The sequence below is a fragment of the Triticum dicoccoides genome, chromosome 3B (genome assembly GCF_002162155.2).
Source record: "Triticum dicoccoides isolate Atlit2015 ecotype Zavitan chromosome 3B, WEW_v2.0, whole genome shotgun sequence".
Taxonomy (NCBI): Eukaryota; Viridiplantae; Streptophyta; class Magnoliopsida; order Poales; family Poaceae; genus Triticum; species Triticum dicoccoides.
In genome coordinates, this window is record NC_041385.1 from 849,694,542 (window position 1) to 849,705,181 (window position 10,640).

The following is a 10,640-nucleotide window of genomic DNA, read 5'->3' on the forward strand; positions in this document are numbered from 1 at the left end:
CTGTGTGATCATGACGTCGTTGTGAGGATTTGTTGACTAGCGAGAAACTGTTACTTCTTTAGCTAAGTTCAAAGAAGTTGGCCTCATAACTAATCATCCCAAAGACCCACAAGCATTTTGCTATTTCTTTGCAAAATTAAAGAAGTGCAATATTTCCCAATGCAAGCATCATTACGGAGGCATACATTTATATTTAAATCCTAATGTCAGGAGCAGGCATCTTGTTACCGGGTAGAAAAGGGAGTGTGGTTTTGTGTAGCTTGAGCTACACGGTACCCCTTATCTTAGCCATCCATTTTGGCATTAAGATCCGTGCATGCACATTTATCATTTTTGTTTCTCTCAAACGAAACAACGTATAAACTTCAATCTTTGCAGGACAACAAAACATTCTAATTACTATGCGGGAAAAAACTTTCAGATTTTTTCATGCATTTAAAATGCTAAATATTATTTTTTTATCAAAAAAAAATCCTCATTTTGTATATTTTTGTTGGTCCAAAAAATCTGAAAGTTTTTTCACACTTGGAGTTGTAAAGTTTGTTTGATCTGCAAAGTTTGAAGTCCATATGTTCTTTCATTTAAGAGAAACAAAAACGACAAATCTACTTGTTGCAAGTTAGTTGAAGAGTACGGATCTCCAAGCAGCGTTGAATGGCTGTAGATAAGAGGTTCCATGTAGGACGAGCTACAAAGGAACTTTGTGGGCAGAAAATTCAGCTATAGCCTAGTAACCGTGAATCTTGGTAACCAACGAGAAATCGCCATACGGAGCAAAAATTCTGAAATTTTGAATTTGGATGAATTTTGGTTGAATTTGAAAAGCATTTAAAAAAATCATACTAATTTTTTTCGGTAACCGCCCGATATTTTCTAGTTACCTCGGTAACCGGAAATCTGTATGCCCCATGAGTATTTTCTTTCATCTGGGATCTAAAACCTTCGTGATGAGTAACTGTTGTGAACCTTTGATGAATTAAAACGACTGGGCCATAAATCACCAGTTGTAGCTGGTGAAGTTGTTGGCAATCCTCGGAAGCCATTGCCAGTCAGATGGAAGCATTACATGAACCTCTCCAATTGGAGCCCCCCTAGATGCTTTTGGCGAACAACACTACCCCCTGCTAAGTCTGTAGATGCTTTACACCATGACGCAAGCGTTTATTAAGAGGTCACCACACAAAAAATAGAAGATATTGAGCTCCACGATGACGCCTCACAGAGGGTAAGAACACAAAACACCATCACCGCTGGGTCTCGCCGACTAGATATGAGTTTCATCTGAAGCCCTAGCATGGGGCAAGGAGCCCATAACGGCTCCTCGAAAAGGGTCATGACACTCATAGGCATCGCCTCCATCAGCACCTGATAGCAGAGCATTCACTTAGGAACTCACTGATGCCATGACGACGTACCTAAGCCATTGTGCCTACCCAAGGGTGAGCCCCACATGACTAGATCTAGGCCTCCAGATTCTAGGCTCACAACTACCGGCGGTAGCAACCTACCCAGTATTATACCTAGCCAAGTTCGACGCAAAAAATCCAAGTCCGGGCCCGGCCCAGCACAGTCATTGGGCCTGTTTTCTTGGCCCAAGCCCGGCCAGAACGCATAAAAGCGCGTCGGGCCTCAGGCCGGCCTGGCCTGCCCTTTAGAAAAATACGAAAACTATGGGCCTGGGCCCGGCCCGACCTTCATCCTCAAAACGGCTCGGGCCCGACCCGGGAGCAGCGTCGGGCCAGATCTGGTTTTTTCGGGTTGGGTCGGGCTGCCCATGACCAGGACTACCCAGTACCACCAGTCACCAGCCACCAATCCCCTCGCCATTCACACATCCAACGAATGTAGTCAGCGCAACAACCATATTGCTCGCTCGACACACCCTCTAAGGCAACCAATTCTGAGCATCACAACCTTGACGTTCGGATATCCGCGCAGTTGCCGACAAGGTGCCAACACATAGCAGAACCAGCCGGCAAGCATGCGAAGTTTGAGATCCATCACTGTTGAAGAAGCTTGAAAAGTGCGAGTCACACCAGCGGTAGACCACTCTTCCCCGCAACAGCCTGGACTTCATGAAAGGCAACTTGCCCAACATGAATTCTTGAAAGAGTGGTGGACTGATACATCGCCATCATATCTATATTTCTTTATTATTACATGTTATTATGGTATCAATCTTGGATGGTTTATACGCACTTATATATCATTTTGGACAACACTAACGCCCACACGTGTGATGCGAGCCAAACCCGCCCACACGCCATATAACACACAGACTGCGTCATGTCACCGCATGCATGCATGTGGGAATCTTTTTTGATTTTTAGTTTTTAAAATGTTTTATCTCTTAACGAAAATCCGATTGAAGATCCATTTTCACCCTTAAATCTCTCACGACGAGATCTTCGAAACTAGATCTCATATCGATATATTTCGATAATTTTTTTGGGTTAAAAGTTGCCGAATCTATTGCACATGAATTGTCATGATGTTTACACTGAAGTTGCCATGATATGTTTCAGCTATTTTCTTCTACATTTAAAAGTAAATGTTGACATATTGCAAAACAGAGAATTAAGAAACTAGACTTGCCATGAATCATAAACTAAAATTGCCATGATACATGCACTTAAAATTGCCATCGTTCATACAAAAAATAATTTTCATGGTCAAAGTATTAGAATTGCCATCATAAAAAAACTAAAACTGCCATGCTCTACAAACTAAAATGGCCACATGGCAACTTTAATTTAAGCACTATGTCAACTACAGTGTAAAAATCATGGCAACTTTTGGGCAAAATAAAATTTGTTGAAACATACCAACATGGGGTCTAGTTTTGAAGATCTCGTCAAGACGGATTTAATGGTGAAAACGGATTTTTAACTCGATTTTTTAATTAGGAGATAAAACATTTTTAAGTCGAAAACCAAAAAGATTCCTGTTGATGTCATCCGTTCATACGTGGCAAAATGAGTGATGATGGAGGCGTGTGGGCGATGTGCAAGATGCCATAGTGTGGGCGTTAGTTTTTTCTATCATTTTTAGGGACTAACCTATTAACCTAGTGCCCAGTGCCAGTTGCTATATTTTTTTTAATTTGTGTTTTGCTTTTCAGGAAATCAATAACAAACAAAGTCCAAACAAAGAAAAAAAATTGGATTAACTTTTCCTAGACCAGAAGAGCCCCTAGAAAGTTTGGGAGAAGAGATGAAGGGCCACGAGGGAGCGACAAGCTCGGGAGGGGCGCCCCCCGGGATTGTGGGCACCTCGTGGCACATCTTTACCTAATTATGCCTCTATAAATTCTCAAATATTCTCATTATACCAAAGAGCCATCCAAAATACTTTTTTCGTCGCCGCAAATTCCTATTCTTACGAGATCCCATCTCGAGGCATGTTCCGGCACTGTGCCGGAGTGGGATTCGATCACGGAGGGCTTCTACATCAACCTTGTTGTCCTTCCGATGATGTGTGAGTAGTTTACCTTATATCTACGGGTCCATAGCTAGTTTAGATGGCTTTTTCTCTCTCTTTGATCTTCAATACAATGTTTTCCTCGATTTTCTTGGAGATCTATTCAATGTAATCTTCTTTCGCGGTGTGTTTGTTGGGATCCGATTAATTGTGGGTTTATGATCAGATTACCCATGAATATTATTTGAATCTTTTCTGAATTCTTATATGCATGATTATTATAGCTATGTATTTCTCTCCGATCTATCCGTTTGGTTTGGCCAACTAGATTGATTTATCTTTCAATGAGAGATGTGATTTGCAATGGGTTCAATCTTGCGGTGCTCAATCCTGGTGATAGAAAGGGACATGCCATGTATTTGTATTGTTGCCATTAAGGGGAAAACGATGGGGTTTATTCATATTGTTTGGATTTACATTGCCTACATCATGTCATCTTGCTTAAGGCGTTACTCTGTTCTTTATGAACTTAATACTCTAGGTGCATGCTGAATAGTGGTCGATTTCTGGAGTAATAGTAGTAGATGCAGGCAGGAGTCGATCTACTTGTCTCGGACGTGATGCCTATATACATGATCATTGCCTTGGATATTGTCATAATGATGTGCTTTACTATCAATTGCCCAACAATTATTTCTTTACCCACAGTATGTTTTTTGTTTGAGAGAGAAGCCTCTAGTGAAAACTATGCCCCTCGAGTCTATCTTTATCATATATAAGATCCAAAAAATACCTTGCTGCAATTTATTTGTCGTTATTTTATTTTGTGTTTTGCTTATCTATCTACCATTATCAGACTTGATCCTTGCAATTAACTGCCGAGGGGATTGACAACCCCCTTTTTCACGTTGGGTGAAAGTATTTGATTTTTGTGTGTAAGTGTTGTTCACCAGGTATTATATGGTTCTCCTACTAGATTGATAACTTTGGTTCGAAGGAAATACTTATCTCTACTGTACTGCATGATCCTCTCCTCTTTGAGAAAATCCCAAGGCAACTCACAAGTAGCATGGACACAACCATGCCATCATTGGCCTCTCAATATCCGAATGTGGGAAAACTAGGGAGGTTGACCGCCCCCTTCAGTTGAGGGCACAATAGACCACTAGCCCAACATGCGCCATCGTGACACCCCTGGGTGCACCCCATCTAGACATGGGCAAACTAGGTAGGCCTGTCTTCATCATGCCGCAGAATGAGGGCATCTCCAGTCGTTGGCCCCCCAGGGGGCGTCTAAAAGCGCCGCCTGGGGGTGAGCCGGCGCAAAAAATGGCCCTGGGGGCGAGTCGGTCCCCAGCCATCGGCCTCCAGGCGCGTATTTAAAAAAAGAAGGGCCGTTCGGCGAAGTTATGATAAAAAATAGTTAAATTTTGGCTAAACATGGCAAATTTCGGCGAAATTCGCGCATTTTCATTACATTAACCTAATCTAAAAAAGAAAGGGGCTGAAGTCGTCGCCGCCATCGTCGTCGTCGGCCTTCTCCTCCTTGACTGGGCGGCGCTGAGTCTCCACCCCGTTGGCCCGGCGCGCATGTCCGGCGGCACCGGGATGTTCGCCTGGAACAGGAGCCAGGACTCCTGTTCGCGGAGCGAACGGCGGCCGAAGCCGTTGGCCGCCGCCTCGTCTCCGGGGAAGCGTTCTGCCATGGCGACGGCGGGGCTAGGCGGGCTCGGGAGAGGTAGAGGGAGGGGCTGGGCGGCGGCGCTCGGGAGAGGCAGGGAGAGGGAGGGGCTAGACGGCAGCGAGGGGCGGGGCTGGTGTGGGCACAGGCGAGTGGAGGCCGCCGGCTTTTATAGCCGGGCCGCGCCCGTGTGTACGCGTGTGAGGGAGGGGAGGCGTCGGCGCGCCGTCCCGTGAAGCGCCGCCCGTGAGGAATCAATGGCAAGGCTGATCGGCGACAGCCTTGCCATTGATTCCCCGCGGGAACCGAGGCCGTTGGGGGAAGACGAGACGCCGAGTCGCTGACGCGGCTGGCCCGCGTCTTTTTCGCGCCAGAACAGCTCGTCCCGGCACCCCCGGACGCCCCCAGCGCGCCGGGTTAGGGCTGGGTCCGCCGGCACTGTTTTCGGCCCAAACCGGCGAAAATCGGGCACCTAGGGGCGCGACTGGGCCATTTTTTCGGCGCCGGCGCGAAAAAATCGCCTGGGGAGGTCTTCCTGGGGACGCGGCTGGAGATGCCCTAACCCCGAGCATCGTCACACCACCAACGACGGCCAGGATCCCCCGCTACAGCTAAAAGCCACACACAAAACACATCCAAGGGAATTGTAACGACCACCAGTAGGGACCCCGTCTCCATCGTCCGCTACACTGGTTTCACTAGATGCATCCTCCAGCGGCGACATGAGGGAGAATGCGGAGAGGACAAGAGAGGATAGGAGAGGAGGTGGACTAGGATTTGGAGCAGCCGTCCGTGTCGCCTAGGGAGAGCAATGCCAAATGCCAATTTCTTCATGGACTCATCCAGCATACGTTCAAAATCAATATATTGGAGATTCTTGTTCAAAGACGGTATATCACAACTCCCCAAGTATTACTAAGTAGAGAAAAGCAATTCTACCATGCACGGGGTATCCTGTGCATGAAATCCACTGTCCGTGGACGCTTTGAGATTCAAGCTATTTATTGGACTGTTTTTGGAATTTGTCTCATTTCAAAGCGTTACATTGTTTGTTTTTTTCATTCCAGAGTGTATCTTAATGGTTCATCGTGCATCAGTAAACCGATCCAGAACAAGTGCATTATTTTTATTGGTACACAATGAAACATAAAAAAAACGAATGAACATTTTGAAATGAGATAGATTTTGACAACAACCAAAAAAGTAGAATGAATCTCAAAGCAACCACGAATTATGGACCAACTATATTACTAAGTATCTATGTTGCTTAGGAGATAATCCAGATATGAATGGTCCATGTGCATAGGAGAGGACTGCTAATGGGGATGCTGTAGCTACAGTCGTGGAGTCATTGTGAGAGCAGTACTTGCAGGCAAGGGGAGGAGGAAAAACTTGCAGTAATCGTGGTTGATATGCTCAATACAATGCAAAATGTGGCAAACAGAACCCCAAAAAAAGGAATTGTCACTAGTGTCCCGTGAGTTTTATACTGTATTTTTCTTCAAACTACAAAACCACCATGGTACACATGGGCCACAAATTTACAAATCTAGTTGGTCTAGCTTTGAGATCTGTCCTTGCATTAGCACTTGTTTTTCTATCCATGTCGAAAATCAGTATATATATATTTTTCTGAAACGCCGGGGGAAAACTGCCCACCTGCATTTTTAATTATAAAACGGCAAGGCAGCGAATTTGATAAGCATAGATAGAGTCCCAAGGGATCCTTGACTTAAAATATTGTTCTTCAAATATACTAACTCTAACTACAAGTTAGACCTCATTTTAGTATGTTGGCTTCAGTTTGCAAGTAACTGTCCTTTTCAGTGTTATTAACAAACATATTTGATGAAATAATGTTTATTATTTACTTCTTTGAAAGGATGATTTCGGTTACTTTGGTAATCTATATCGATATCTATACCTACTAATAAAGCAAGGTGCGTTTCGGCAATTTTTTCATCGTTCACCGTCGAAAAGAGTTTTTTTTGTCCGAGGTGGTACTAAATTCTTATGCGTTTGTCTGCTAGAAAAAAAGCTTTTCCAGAATTTTGTAGTTGGGCCACGCGTTGTGGCCCAGCGAAGCCAGCCCACTTATTTTCTGCCCATGCAGCTGGAAGAATTCTATTTTCCGCATAGGGCGACAAAATGGTCGGATCGTCGCACAGGACAACCAATAATGGGCTGGCCCAGTTTTTTTGTTTTCTGTGTTTTACTTCTACTTTTATTCTCCTTCCCGTATCTCCTTTTTTCCTTCTAAAGTTTATTTTTCTTATAGAATATATTTCATAAATTGAAAATTCTCAAAAAACATTCAGAATATATTTTTTGGAAAATGTTAATAATCCCAAAATTATTTTGTTATTTGAAAAATATTTGGAACATTAAAAAAGCTTTCCATTTCTCAATTTTTATTATTACTTTGTAAAATTGTTCAAGATTTCTAAAACAGAAAATGCCATTTTAAAAAATGCTCCAAAATCGACAAATGTTTCATCGGTTCACCGCCGAAAAGAGCATTTTTCTATCCAAGGTGGTACTAAATTCTTATGCGTTTCTCTGCTAAAAAAAGGTTTTTCCAGAATTTCATACGTCGGCCACGTGGAGTGGCCCAGCAAAGCCAGCCCAGTTATTTTTCAGCTCATGCACCTATAAATATACTATTTTAGGCACAGGGCGACAAATAGTCAGAGCTTCGACAGGAAAACCAATAATGGGCTGCGCATTTATTCATTTTCTGTGTTTTACTTCTACTTTTATTCTGGATCCCGTATCTCTTTTTTCCCTGTCAAAGTTTATTTTTCTTATATAATTTATTTCATAAATTCAAAATTCTCAAAAAATGTTCAGAGTGTCAAAAGAAATTAAATTTTGGAATGTGTGAAGAATCCCAAAAGCTGGTTCTTATTTTGAAAAATATTCTGAAGTTGAAGAAAGCTTCCCAATTTTTTCAAATTTTTATTGTTTGTAAAATTGTTTGAGATTTCTAAAAATAAAATGGCATTTTAAAAAATGCTCCAAATTCGAAAAAATATTCTTGGTTTACTGAAATTTTCACAATTCAAAATAATTTTCACGTATAAATGATACACATTTTCGAAAAATGTTATGAATTTTCAATACAAGTTCTGGTTTTCGAACAAAATGTGCACAAATTTAAATAATGTCCTTGATTTTATAAAAAAAGTTGGTGTTTTCAAAAAAATATTTGTGAATGTTAAAAGATGTTCCTGTTTCAAATTTCGTTCATATTTTCCTGAAAGTGTACATAATTTTTAAAAACCTGTTCAGCATTTAGAAAATGGTTCATGTTTCCTACAATATTCAGAAACTTCATACCTTCAAATCTCCTCGATTGAAAGGAAAAGACGATTGAATAATTCATGGGCCTTCTCTGGCGTACGTTGACGTAACAAAACTCTTAAATCGCCTTGATTAATGAATGGAAAAATAGCGGATTGATTACTTCACACCCGGCGAAACCGAGAAGCTAAATGTTCCTTTTCACGTCCACACAGGGTTTTGCTTGCACATATAATTCTCACTAACTTTAAATGCATATTATTTTTTCTCCCGTTGCAACGCACGGGCTTTCCGCAAAAAAAAAAAGGATTGAAGACAAGGTTATATTATTACCAGCAGAAAAAGGGATGAGGTTATATTATTTCAATAGGGTAAAACATCTAAATGATCAATATATACCAATTCTTTATTGTTACTCCTTACGTCCGGTTTTATTAGGTGTTATCTTATTTTGTGACAAAGTTAGACCATAAAGTTAAGTAAGAAAATATAACCGATATGTCACAAAAATTATACCTCGGGGAAACCTCTTTCAAACACAAATCCAGTCGTTTAATTTCTGTAGCATATACTTGATATGTTGTTAATTATATAGATGGTTAAAATTTGACACAAATACTAGGGGACCAAAAACCTGGCTTCAGGGAGTATTATGATATTGCTAAAATGATAGAGAAAACTAAAGGACACGGAGGTATTATTGTTTGTGTTGTTCACAGAAGCATTTGTTGTCTCCATGTTTTTACTCTAAACTTTGTTTGCCTCTCCTAACTTGCAATATGCTTGAAAGGTTAAGGTTCTTGATTCTGACCTGTTTCTTAAGCAGGTTCCAAACGTCTTCTCCCACTAGCTTGTCAACTCGGTGGAGGTGATGTGCTTTCATCATATTAGCAACTTCAATATTTCTTGTGGTCACCAATACCCAGCTCCCCGAAGCACCATCATTGAGCGGGACTCTAAGTAGCTCATTCCACACCTTAGCGCTCCACACATCATCCATCACCAACAATAATTTCTTTTGCTTCACTGCTAGATTCAAAGCACTCTCCAGCTGGGCCTTGTTGTCAGGAAGGTCACTTTGGTTACCTCCAAAAGCATATAAGACGGTTCTTAGGACTGTCATCTCGTTGACCTCTTTATTGTTATTCACACTCAGCCAAATCCTCTTATGGAAGTGATCCTTCACCATAGTGTCATTGAAAACCATCCTAGCAAGGGTAGTTTTGCCTATCCCACCAGCACCAGTGATAGCAACAACAGGAAACCTGTCACTGCTTGATCCAGCACGAATCTCTTCCTTGTTGACTAGAATATCAACAAGCTTTCTTGTATCTTCCTTGATCTTCTCTCCAACAACATCAGATAGGATGATGCCCGATCCAGTTGTGCGGTTGCTTTTGATAAAAGAACTGTCAACTCTATCAACAGAGTTGCTTGCCGAAGAGTTGATTGCTTGGGAGATGAATGCATAGCGAGTGCTCCTCTTCTCAATGTCCAGCAACCGTTGGTTGAGCGCTTGGATTTTCTTCCCAATCTTGTGTGCAGCGACGGGGTTGTGGAAGCATAACAACATTGGGATGTTCCAGCATCCAGAAGGAGCTTTGGATGCATCCTCTCCCTCCATGATCTGGCAGAGGTCAAGTATGTTGTCGGCGTCGTACATGACATCCTTGAGCTCCCCGACCCACTCCTCTGCACCCGAGTCAGGGTTGTGGATGCGCCTCCTTTCAGCGTCGGCCGTGATGCGGCTGAGATCACCGAGCGTAGCCTCGAGCTTGGTGATCTCGCCAGGTACGCCCAGGAGCATCTCTAACTCAGTCTTTGCCATACCTGCTAGGATGATAGCCAGCTTGGCCGCGAAAGCATCCAGGACGGCCACCATGATGAAGAAATCAAGTAGCCAAAGCCCAAATGAGAGGAGAGCAAGGTTTCAGAAGGCAAGTGTATGCTATGATTCCCCGATGTACTACGGCTTTGTAGAAAACAGAAAGTTGACCAGTGTGGTTTGAGTGCGAGCAAAGGAAGGTGCCGCTTGTCCTAATTTATCGGGAGTACCTAGAACTCATCTAGATGAGATATAATTTGGTCTCATTCACTTTGAAAACAAGAACAGATACAACCCACATCAGCACACACGCAACTTATAGCATCACATCCAATGGCTATAAAAGGTGAATGAGACCAAATTATATCTCATCTAGATGAGTTCTAGCAAAATTGTTCATTTTTTCAGCGA

The 10,640-nt window shown here is 42.4% G+C and overlaps 1 pseudogene; it reads right to left on the bottom strand.

The window, feature by feature from the left end:
* The window catches only part of LOC119278915, a 15,445-nt pseudogene extending 5,053 nt beyond the window's left edge, over positions 1 to 10,392 (bottom strand).
* Positions 10,393 to 10,640: the final 248 nt, after the last annotated feature.